General features: G+C 43.2%; 1 long non-coding RNA gene across 1 annotated transcript; it reads right to left on the reverse strand.

Annotated features, from left to right (window-relative positions):
• Positions 1-9,354: 9,354 nt before the first annotated feature.
• On the reverse strand, positions 9,355-10,463 carry LOC142740663 (uncharacterized). Its single transcript, XR_012880847.1, has 2 exons — positions 10,197-10,463; positions 9,355-9,954 (listed from the first exon to the last, which is right to left on the reverse strand). It is a non-coding gene; the product is annotated as an uncharacterized LOC142740663 (long non-coding RNA).
• Positions 10,464-11,670: the final 1,207 nt, after the last annotated feature.

The raw sequence follows: 11,670 nt of genomic DNA on the forward strand, positions 1-11,670 counted from the left end.
ACCCCTGGTGGCGGTGGGTACTGGTGTAATAATGGGGGTTAGTGTTAGCCTATGCACCTGCTAACATTAAGCCCCACCTTAGTAATGGAGGTTGTCAATCAGCCAGCGGCCATTACTAAGGCGGTAATAATAAAGTTTAAAAAAATACAAGCACATAGAAAAAATATTTTATTGAAATAAAAAAACACAACCCCCATTAACCATTTTATTGAGAATAAAAAAACGCTGTCATTGAAGTAGTCCTCGAAATCGAAGTAGTCCAACACAAACACACAAAAATAATTAGTAACACATAAATAAGCAAAACAATTATTATTCTTACCTTTCCTGGGTGCAGCGCTGGAGCCGCAATGTCAGCGAGCTGGGCCCTATATCTAATCCAATCATGTGTGATACTGTCTGCTGAGCCACTGAATCTTAGGCTGGGTTCACACGACCTATTTTCAGATGTAAACAAGGCGTATTATGCCTCGTTTTACGTCTGAAAATAGGGCTACAATACGTCGGCAAACATCTGCCCATTCATTTGAATGGGTTTGCCGACGTACTGTGCAGACGACCTGTAATTTATGCGTCGTCGTTTGACAGCTGTCAAACGACGACGCGTAAATTGACTGCCTCGGAAAAGAAGTGCAGGACACTTCTTTGCTACGTAATTTGAGCCGTTCTTCATTGAAGTCAATGAAGAGCAGCTCAAGATTTACGAGCGTCACAGACGCCTCGCATAATGCGAGGAGGAGCTTTTACGTCTGAAACGACGCAGCTGTTTTCTCCTGAAAACAGTCTGTCTATTCAGACGTAAAAGCCTCTCATCGTGTGCACATGCCCTAATCCTATCATGTGTGATACTGTCTGCTGAGCTACTGTATCTAATCCTAACATGTGTGATACTGTCTGCTGAGCTACTGTATCTAATCCCTTCATGTGTGATACTGTCTGCTGAGCCACTGTATCTAATTCTATCCATAGTTTATAGGGTCATATTGCTATAGATATGCTGTCTCCTATACACACACACACACATTTTTTTGGGCGGACACATATGTATTGGGGCTATTTCCCCTGACATTTTAAGTCCTTAGTAACGCCCCTGGCTGCAAGTGCTGCATTGTTGGGTCAGTTAGGAGACCCAGCGATGCAGCTGAAAGCTGCGGACCGTCGGCCTTGGGAAGTTTGCAGTGGGGGCCAAATAAGAAGTTTTGCATCGGAGCCCATGAGCCTTTAGCTACGCCCCTGCTGCGTTCTCTCAGTTTGAATGTGTGTTTTGTTGCTGTTAATGATATCGCTGATTCTCTCTCTCGGTTTCAGTGGGACAGGTTTCGCAGGTTGGCGCCGGGAACGGAGCAACATAGGAAGTCCTGCCCTCCCTGGCTGTGGGACATGGTCTGTGGGTATCAGCGGCGCTGATTAGACGGTCCGTGAGTTCTAGCACCTGGGCGGCTTATTCCAGGGTGTGGTCACGTTGGGAAGGCTTGATGCGACAAGTAGGTGTGGTGGTGGCGGATGGTTACTTGGAAACTGTGTTGTTATATTTTATTGGTGGCATATTTTTCAGTGGCGTCGCAGAGAGTGGCTGCAGTGGCCTTTTGGTGTAAGTTGTATGGGGTCCTCGATGTGTCTAAGTCTTTTTTGGTTCGACAGGCTTGTAGGGGCTACCAAAAAGGCGGGGCCCGGCGGGATGTTAGGCGCCCCGTATCGTTCGAGTTGTTGGGAAAGTTGTGTGTCAGTCTTGGTGGTGTGTGTACTTCACAGTATGAGGGGTGTTTTTTCCAGGCAGCATTTTCCTTGGCGTTTTTTGGGGCTTTTAGAATTTCAGAGTTTGTTGTACGAAGTGGCTTGGTGGTTGGGGGTTTGCTGTTGGAGGACGTTGCGGTGCTGGGAGACATTGTTTCTTGTTTGATTAGGCGGTCTAAAACGGACCAGATAGGTAAAGGGGTAAGAGTGGTGCTTTCACGATTGGAAGGCTCCCCATGGTGCCGGGTGGGGTGCGTGGAGCGTTTTTTTAATATTCCGAAGACGGGCGGTGGCTCTTTTTTAATTCATGGAAACGGCAAGTCATTGTCTCGGTTTCAGTTTATTGCGGTTTTCCGAAAGTGTTTATTTGCCCTGGGTTTGAAAGCTAGGGAGTTCTGTTCGCATTCCTTCCAGATTGGGGCAGCTATGGAGGCATCCCGGTGGGGTCTAGGGAATGCTGTGATTAAGAAGATTGGGCATTGGGAATCGGCTAGGTTCAAGGGGTATGTCCGTCCTCAGTTGTTATAGTTCTTGGGAATTTTGTTGGAAGATGCTGGGGGTATTGTGGTGGCATTGTGTCTGCTACGTTATTATTTCTATTTTCAGGAGCGGCAGCATATCTGGCGTGGATTGTTGGTCATTTATATGTGTAGTGGGGTGCACTGTGAGCCGATGTGCGACCTGACGGTCAGCAATTGGGCTTTCACAGGACAGATATGCAGGGTCGCTGGTTAGGGCTGCGGGGCATGCTTTGGAACAGGGTGTTGTCGGAGGTCCAGTTCTATGCAGGTATGGATAGGCCACCGGATATCTTGTTGTTACACGTCGGGGGTAATTATTTGGGAATCTGCCCCTCTAGAGAGATTGTGCAGGACATCATATTAGACCTGTTAAGACTGTGGTCGTCTTTTCCTAATTTGATTGTGATCTGGTCGGATATCGTGGCCAGACAGGTGTGGCGGAATGCTAGGAGTATTGAGGGGTTGAACAGGGCCAGGGCTAAAATTAAGGAAGAGGCGTCACGTTTTGTCAGCTGTAATGGGGGTTTTGCAGTGCGTTAAGGTGTATTTAAATATTGCAGTTAAACCTCATTTTTTTGCCACGATTTTTACAAAATCACAGCGGAATAGAGAAGTTTTGTATAAATTGCGGCATAAACTGCATGAGTTCACTGTAAATAAACCCTTATGCATATTCTGATTTTTATTACAGCTTTACTCCATGTTTACCTCTGGTCGGAGTGACTTCATAATTGTTGTATTAACTTTTGTATATGTTTTAGAACAGCGGTCGACAACCCGTCAAACGCCAATGGGTAGCAAGTAGATTGCGGCCTTCCGTCAGTACTGCATATTAAAAATCAATCTGCAGTACTAAGTTCCTAGCTTACTGGTTGCCCTGGAGACACACAAACTCTGCATGTAGCGTCGACGTACTGACACTCAGGGAAGGAGGTGGGCTACACCGCTTCAGCATCAGTGTGCAAACACTGACAGCTTTTAATGTGGTTGGCTTCATGTTAGGAAAGGGGTGGGCAACATGAGGAGATGGTTGGCCCTAATGGGGGTACTAATATTGTCACTCTGGCGGAGCATTGTTATAATTGACGGCACTGTTACTAATGAAAGCACTGTGGGGGTACTTAGAGGTTGAACACTATAGGGGGCACTTTAGGGTGCTATTATTTATGGGGGCACTGTGGGGAACACTATTACTAATGGGGGCACTGTGAGCCACTGTTACCAATGGGGACACTGTGGGAGCACTATTTTTAATGGGGGCATTGTTGGGGGATTACAGTTACTGTAGGAGAGCATTATTACAATTAAGGGAATTATGGGTGGCACCGTTACTAATGGGGGCACTGTGAGGTAACACTATTACTAATTGGGGCACTGTGAGGGAGCACTATTAGAAATGAGAGCACTATTACTAATGGTTTAGATGAGCATTATTACGAGTGGGGGTACTCTAGAGGAGCACTATTACAAATGGGACACTACACAATAATTGCTGGGGCTCTATTACTATCAGGGGCACTATCTACTTGCCCAAAAATATTTTTTCAGGTATTTAGTGGGAATTATTACTGTCAGAGGCACTATCAGCTTGGCACAATTATTTTTGAAGGAAACTATGTCTGTGGCAATATTATAGTCAGAGGCACTGTTTGCTGGGCACAATTATTTTGGAGGGCATTCTATGTGGCATTAATTTTTGCAAGACTTACTTTCTATGTGGTACAACTCAGTATTAACTATACAGATGCTTTAGAACATCAACAACTCTGGAGGTAGTCATCCAGCTTTCCCACACTACTGGATGAGAAAAGTTAGTGACAATCTCTGTGGTAGCTGTATTGAAGATTATATTAGTTGTTAGCCAACTTTCCAAGAAACAAGGACAAATGAGACATATCTGATATTTTTTTTAAATTTAATTTTATTTTATTTTATTAATTAATATTACTACCCCAGGACTTTTATTTTAGGGAAAATGCTCTTTTAAACATATGGAAAACGTATCATTTGAATATATTGCTGACTTTCTGCTATTACGCTGCAGTGCTCCGCTTCTTCACCATGTAGCATCTGCGGGTGGAGATTATAAATCCAGCAGCCAATTCCTCCACTGAGGGTCCCAATCCATATCCACTCTCTTTACGGTCTCTATTTAGGTCAGTTCACATGTATACTTATTGAATTTAGGGTGCGCCCTCCAGTGGTGAAAGAGATCACTGGAGTATTGAACCTGCAGACATGACAAACCATTGGTGCATACATCAATATAGGCTAAATGAAGAGTGAGGAGCGTATGTGAGGCTTATGAAATGTAGTGCATTACCCACCACTACCCACCACTACTCAAATATCAAACTGAGCACACATATTTCTTTCTTCTGCGCCAGGCAGAGCTGACTCCATTCAGTATATTGTATTCTTCTACAGAGCATCATCGCCACCTATCAGAAAAAACCTAAGCTGCAGCTGATCGCTGGGGTTCTCAGCAATCTCGACAACCTCTTCATGTTCCATCTGATTTCTTCCATTTTCACTGGTTGACAGCGGAGGAGTGTGGCTTAGTAAAGGGATGGGGCTTAACTTTCTTGATCTCATATTGCAGACCTGAGCAGTGTGGGGAGGCTCCTTCTATAGCCAGTATCCATATACAGACTGACACAGACTTGTGAGAAGGAGGAGGGGACAATGGCTGATCTAGCCCTCAGAATTTCTCAGACTAAATAGGACCAAGTGGATTGATTTTATTTGTTATGTATTTTCTACTTTTATTGTTCTTTCAAAGTGGTTGCATTTATATGGCTCATATAATGTATATCTGTTTTGGATCTGTATATTATCCAATGCATCATGGATACAGCCATATTGGATTATCAGAAGAAGAATAACCAGAATAACCTCCCATAATATATACTAATACCTGACTGCTATATCATATTGAGAAATGACAAGGAGACATAGCTTTCATTTCTAAAACACAATTTATTTATCTAAAATTCCTAACTAAAGCTATTGATCCAGAAGAAGGCAAAAACCCTGTGCACATTTAGCCAATTTGTGCCACAGGGGAAAATTCCTTGTTGACCCCGAGAAAAGGCGATCAGTCCGAGAACCCAGGATCAGAGCTTGTAATGCAACTAACTAAACACATCTCATTGATAGCTACGACATTGTATTAAGTAGTAAGTTATATCATTATATATTCAGAAATTGTCCAATCCCAGTTGTTGTCCACAATGTCCCGGTACCATGCAGGCCGCTCCTCCACTGATCAGACTCCAGAGATCACAGCACAGCTCTGGTTATCTCATATGTAATAGAGAAAGAAAACACTGCCCTCCTAAGTTACAGGAGAAGGCCATTTGCATTATACAAGGTCCAAGCCCTTGCTAAAATCATAATACTTTGTATTGGGGCTATTTCCCCTGACATTTTAAGTCCTTAGTGACGCCCCTGGCTGCAAGTGCTGCATTGTTGGGTCACTTAGGAGACCCAGCGATGCAGCTGAAAGCTGCGGACCGTCGGCCTTGGGAAGTTTGCAGGGGGGGCCCAATAAGAAGTTTTGCATCGGAGCCCATGAGCCTTTAGCTACGCCCCTGCTGCGTTGTCTCAGTTTGAATGTGTGTTTTGTTGCTGTTAATGATATCGCTGATTCTCTCTCTCGGTTTCAGTGGGACAGGTTTCGCAGGTTGGCGCCGGGAACGGAGCAACATAGGAAGTCCTGCCCTCCCTGGCTGTGGGACATGGTCTGTGGGTATCGGCGGCGCTGATTAGACGGTCCGTGAGTTCTAGCACCTGGGCGGCTTATTCCAGGGTGTGGTCACGTTGGGAAGGCTTGATGCGACAAGTAGGTGTGGTGGTGGCGGATGGTTACTTGGAAACTGTGTTGTTATATTTTATTGGTGGCATATTTTTCAGTGGCGTCGCAGAGAGTGGCTGCAGTGGCCTTTTGGTGTAAGTTGCATGGGGTCCTCGATGTGTCTAACTCTTTTTTGGTTCGACAGGCTCTTAGGGGCTACCAAAAAGACGGGGCCCGGCGGGATGTTAGGCGCCCCATATCGTTCGAGTTGTTGGGAAAGTTGTGTGTCAGTCTTGGTGGTGTGTGTACTTCACAGTATGAGGGGTGTTTTTTCCAGGCAGCATTTTCCTTGGCGTTTTTTGGGGCTTTTAGAATTTCAGAGTTTGTTGTACGAAGTGGCTTGGTGGTTGGGGGTTTGCTGTTGGAGGACGTTGCGGTGCTGGGAGACATTGTGTCTTGTTTGATTAGGCGGTCTAAAACGGACCAGATAGGTAAAGGGGTAAGAGTGGTGCTTTCACGATTGGAAGGCTCCCCATGGTGCCGGGTGGGATGCGTGGAGCGTTTTTTTAATATTCCGAAGACGGGCGGTGGCTCTTTTTTAATTCATGGAAACGGCAAGTCATTGTCTCGGTTTCAGTTTATTGCGGTTTTCCGAAAGTGTTTATTTGCCCTGTGTTTGGAAGCTAGGGAGTTCTGTTCGCATTCCTTCCATATTGGGGCAGCTATGGGGGCATCCCGGTGGGGTCTAGGGAATGCTGTGATTAAGAAGATTGGGCATTGGGAATCGGCTAGGTTCAAGGGGTATGTCCGTCCTCAGTTGTTATAGTTCTTGGGAATTTTGTTGGAAGATGCTGGGGGTATTGTGGTGGCATTGTGTCTGCTACGTTATTATTTCTATTTTCAGGAGCGGCAGCATATCTGGCGTGGATTGTTGGTCATTTATATGTGTAGTGGGGTGCACTGTGAGCCGATGTGCGACCTGACGGTCAGCAATTGGGCTTTCACAGGACAGATATGCAGGGTCGCTGGTTAGGGCTGCGGGGCATGCTTTGGAACAGGGTGTTGTCGGAGGTCCAGTTCTATGCAGGTATGGATAGGCCACCGGATATCTTGTTGTTACACGTCGGGGGTAATTATTTGGGAATCTGCCTCTCTAGAGAGATTGTGCAGGACATCATATTAGACCTGTTAAGACTCTGGTCGTCTTTTCCTAATTTGATTGTGATCTGGTCGGATATCATGGCCAGACAGGTGTGGCGGAATGCTAGGAGTATTGAGGGGTTGAACAGGGCCAGAGCTAAAATTAAGGAAGAGGCGTCACGTTTTGTCAGCCGTAATGGGGGTTTTGCAGTGCGTTAAGGTGTATTTAAATATTGCAGTCAAACCTCATTTTTTTGCCACGATTTTTACAAAATCACAGCGGAATAGAGAAGTTTTGTATAAATTGCGGCATAAACTGCATGAGTTCACTGTAAATAAACCCTTATGCATATTCTGATTTTTATTACAGTTTTACTCCATGTTTACCTCTGGTCGGAGTGACTTTATAATTGTTGTATTAACTTTTGTATATGTTTTAGAACAGCGGTCGGCAACCCGTCAAACGCCAATGGGTAGCAAGTAGATTGCGGCCTTCCGTCAGTACTGCATATTAAAAATCAATCTGCAGTACTAAGTTCCTAGCTTACTGGTTGCCCTGGAGACACACAAACTCTGCATGTAGCGTCAACGTACTGACACTCAGGGAAGGAGGTGGGCTACACTGCTTCAGCATCAGTGTGCAAACACTGACAGCTTTTAATGTGGTTGGCTTCATGTTAGGAAAGGGGTGGGCAACATGAGGAGATGGTTGGCCCTAATGGGGGTACTAATATTGTCACTCTGGCGGAGCATTGTTATAATTGACGGCACTGTTACTAATGAAAGCACTGTGGGGGTACTTAGAGGTTGCCCATCTACATAAGAGAAGATGTTACCTGTGAGTCACTGGATGTCATTATTGTGTATTTTACCTGTGACTGCGTCTGATTAGTGCTTTATTCTCCTGCATGTTCTGTAGCGCTAAATTTAACTTAAAAGTTAATTTACATCTAGGGACCTGCTTTAGAACATCAACAACTCTGGAGGTAGTCATCCAGCTTTCCCACACTACTAGATGAGAAAAGTTAGTGACAATCTCTGTGGTAGCTGTATTGAAGATTATATTAGTTGTTAGCCAACTTTCCAAGAAACAAGGACAAATGAGACATATCTGATATTTTTTTTAAATTTAATTTTATTTAATTTTATTAATTAATATTACTACCCCAGGACTTTTATATTAGGGAAAATGCTCTTTTAAACATATGGAAAACGTATCATTTGAATATATTGCTGACTTTCTGCTATTACGCTGCAGTGCGCCGCTTCTTCACCATGTAGCATCTGCGGGTGGAGATTATAAATCCAGCAGCCAATTCCTCCATTGAGGGTCCCAATCCATATCCACTCTCTTTACGGTCTCTATTTAGGTCAGTTCACATGTATACTTATTGAATTTAGGGTGCGCCCTCCAGTGGTGAAAGAGATCACTGGAGTATTGAACCTGCAGACATGACAAACCATTGGTGCATACATCAATATAGGCTAAATGAAGAGTGAGGAGCGTATGTGAGGCTTATGAAATGTAGTGCATTACCCACCACTACCCAAATATCAAACTGAGCACACATATTTCTTTCTTCTGCGCCAGGCAGAGCTGACTCCATTCAGTATATTGTATTCTTCTACAGAGCATCATCGCCACCTATCAGAAAAAACCTAAGCTGCAGCTGATCGCTGGGGTTCTCAGCAATCTCGACAACCTCTTCATGTTCCATCTGATTTCTTCCATTTTCACTGGTTGACAGCGGAGGGGTGTGGCTTAGTAAAGGGATGGGGCTTATCTTTCTTGATCTCATATTGCAGACCTGAGCAGTGTGGGGAGGCTCCTTCTATAGCCAGTATCCATATACAGACTGACACAGACTTGTGAGAAGGAGGAGGGGACAATGGCTGATCTAGCCCTCAGAATTTCTCAGACTAAATAGGACCAAGTGGATTGATTTTATTTGTTATGTATTTTCTACTTTTATTGTTCTTTCAAAGTGGTTGCATTTATATGGCTCATATAATGTATATCTGTTTTGGATCTGTATATTATCCAATGCATCATGGATACAGCCATATTGGATTATCAGAAGAAGAATAACCAGAATAACCTCCCATAATATATACTAATACCTGACTGCTATATCATATTGAGAAATGACAAGGAGACATAGCTTTCATTTCTAAAACACAATTTATTTATCTAAAATTCCTAACTAAAGCTATTGATCCAGAAGAAGGCAAAAACCCTGTGCACGTTTAGCCAATTTGTGCCACAGGGGAAAATTCCTTGTTGACCCCGAGAAAAGGCGATCAGTCCGAGAACCCAGGATCAGAGCTTGTAATGCAACTAACTAAACACATCTCATTGATAGCTACGACATTGTATTAAGTAGTAAGTTATATCATTATATATTCAGAAATTGTCCAATCCCAGTTGTTGTCCACAATGTCCCGGTACCATGCAGGCCGCTCCTCCACTGATCAGACTCCAGAGACCACAGCACAGCTCTGGTCATCTCAGATGTAATAGAGAAAGAAAACACTGCCCTCCTAAGTTACAGGAGAAGGCCATTTGCATTATACAAGGTCCAAGCCCTTGCTAAAATCATAATACTTTGATTTCACGTATTTACCTTGACCTGTATAACCAGTGTATTATGACATCAGAAGCGCCAAATATATAATTGTAAATAGAATTGTCGCATTACATACGATTTCGATGAATCTCACAGTTCTTGTCCCCATCTTCAGCCGCCCATCTAGATCTCCTCCCTGCAATGAAACAATAAGGGCAAAGATTGCTCCATTTTAACTTAGTTTACTTTAATAAATGCGGCATAAGCTACGTCTCCTGGAAGACGACTCCCACTTTTTTCTTAAAATTTGTTAAGTGACCAGAAAAGTAACGTTTACTCGAAAGGTTGTCGCATGTCACCGTAAATGTGAGTCAATATATAACAATCCCCCATATCCCACATTTTCAGATTAAATAAACATATATATTATGTACATACCTAAATGTTTGGAGATTGGTGGCATAATGGCGGAAGATTTTGCTCCACATTTCTGTTTTCTTATTGGCTCCAAAATCTGAAAGTAAATAGTAGAACCTTCTATTACCGTGTGTATAAGCCACAGCCCCAGGTGCCCATTTTGTTCCTGCCATGCTTCTAGTGCATGAAGTTTTCTGTTTCCAGTGTTCTGGATTCCTGATGAATTATCTTGTATCTTCTCTACTCATCTTCTTATCTTGGACTGAACAGTTGCCCCCTGAACCCCAGTTTCCATAGTCAGTCATTGTGACATCATGAGGTAACAATGGCCTCCTGTTCTTTATCTGATGTCACAAATATGACCAGAAGTGACATCTCCTGCTATTGATAGTATAGATAGTAAGTAATTACTATGTCACAGTTCACATTTGTTGGTATTACTGCCTTGCAGTGCAGGGTCGATAATGGGAAAACTCCCACAAGTTATATGTAAAATGCCCTTTAGTGTGCCAAGTTGTCGGCAAATGAAATTCTAGGCCCGTTGACAACACTTCTTTCCGACTTGCAGCAGTTCACTGTTGTCATAGGAAAAGTAGCCTCATCTATAAAACTATTGAGGAAAGTGCATCAGCTGCCCATAGCAACCAATCAGATTCCAGTGGATATAAAGAGAAAAAAATAATCTGATTGTAATTACTATGGGCAAATATTATACTTTTTGACTGTAATAGCTTTTTTACATCAGACTCATTGGGGGAAATGTATTCAAACTGGTGCAAAGAAAAAGTGGGATAGTTATCAGTGGAAACCAATAGGATCACTGCTTTAATTTCTTAAAGCGCCTCTGCAAAATGAGAAGTGGAATCTGATTTGGTGCAGTTTTTGGCACTTTTTTTTTTTAGTGAAAGCCGAGAGGGGACAAAAAAGAATGGAGATGATCAGTCTTTTCTTTATAACCTGCCCTCTTTTTCGGATCTACTTCTGGCACCAAAAATTGCATCAAAACTGAGTGTGTGATCCTGACCTTATGCATCTTTTATAAAATATTATACTTTCATCAAAAATCACATTAAGTTGCCCAAAAATGTAAATTGCTGGGTACCATTTCCACAATGTGCCAGGTGTCTACTTTTAGGAAATATATGGGTATGGGGGCTTAACCCTCTCACTGCACAACAATTTTCACACTTGACATACACAAATAAAACCTGAATTATAAAATAAAATCTTATTACACTCCCATACCCATATACTTTCTGAAAGTAGACACCTCACACATTGTAAAAATGACATCCAGCACTTAACACTCATGCAAATAAAATACATAAAAAATTGTTTGTGGCTTAAAGGGGTTTGCCCATCAGGGACATTTATGACATTTCCACAGGATATGCCATAAATGTCAGATAGATGCAAGTCCCACCTCTGGGACCTGCACCTGTTTCTAGAATGGGGCCCCCTAAACCCTGTTCTACCTTTCTCGATTCCTGCTGCC

Source organism: Rhinoderma darwinii, chromosome 2 (assembly GCF_050947455.1).
Source record: "Rhinoderma darwinii isolate aRhiDar2 chromosome 2, aRhiDar2.hap1, whole genome shotgun sequence".
Classification (NCBI taxonomy): Eukaryota; Metazoa; Chordata; class Amphibia; order Anura; family Rhinodermatidae; genus Rhinoderma; species Rhinoderma darwinii.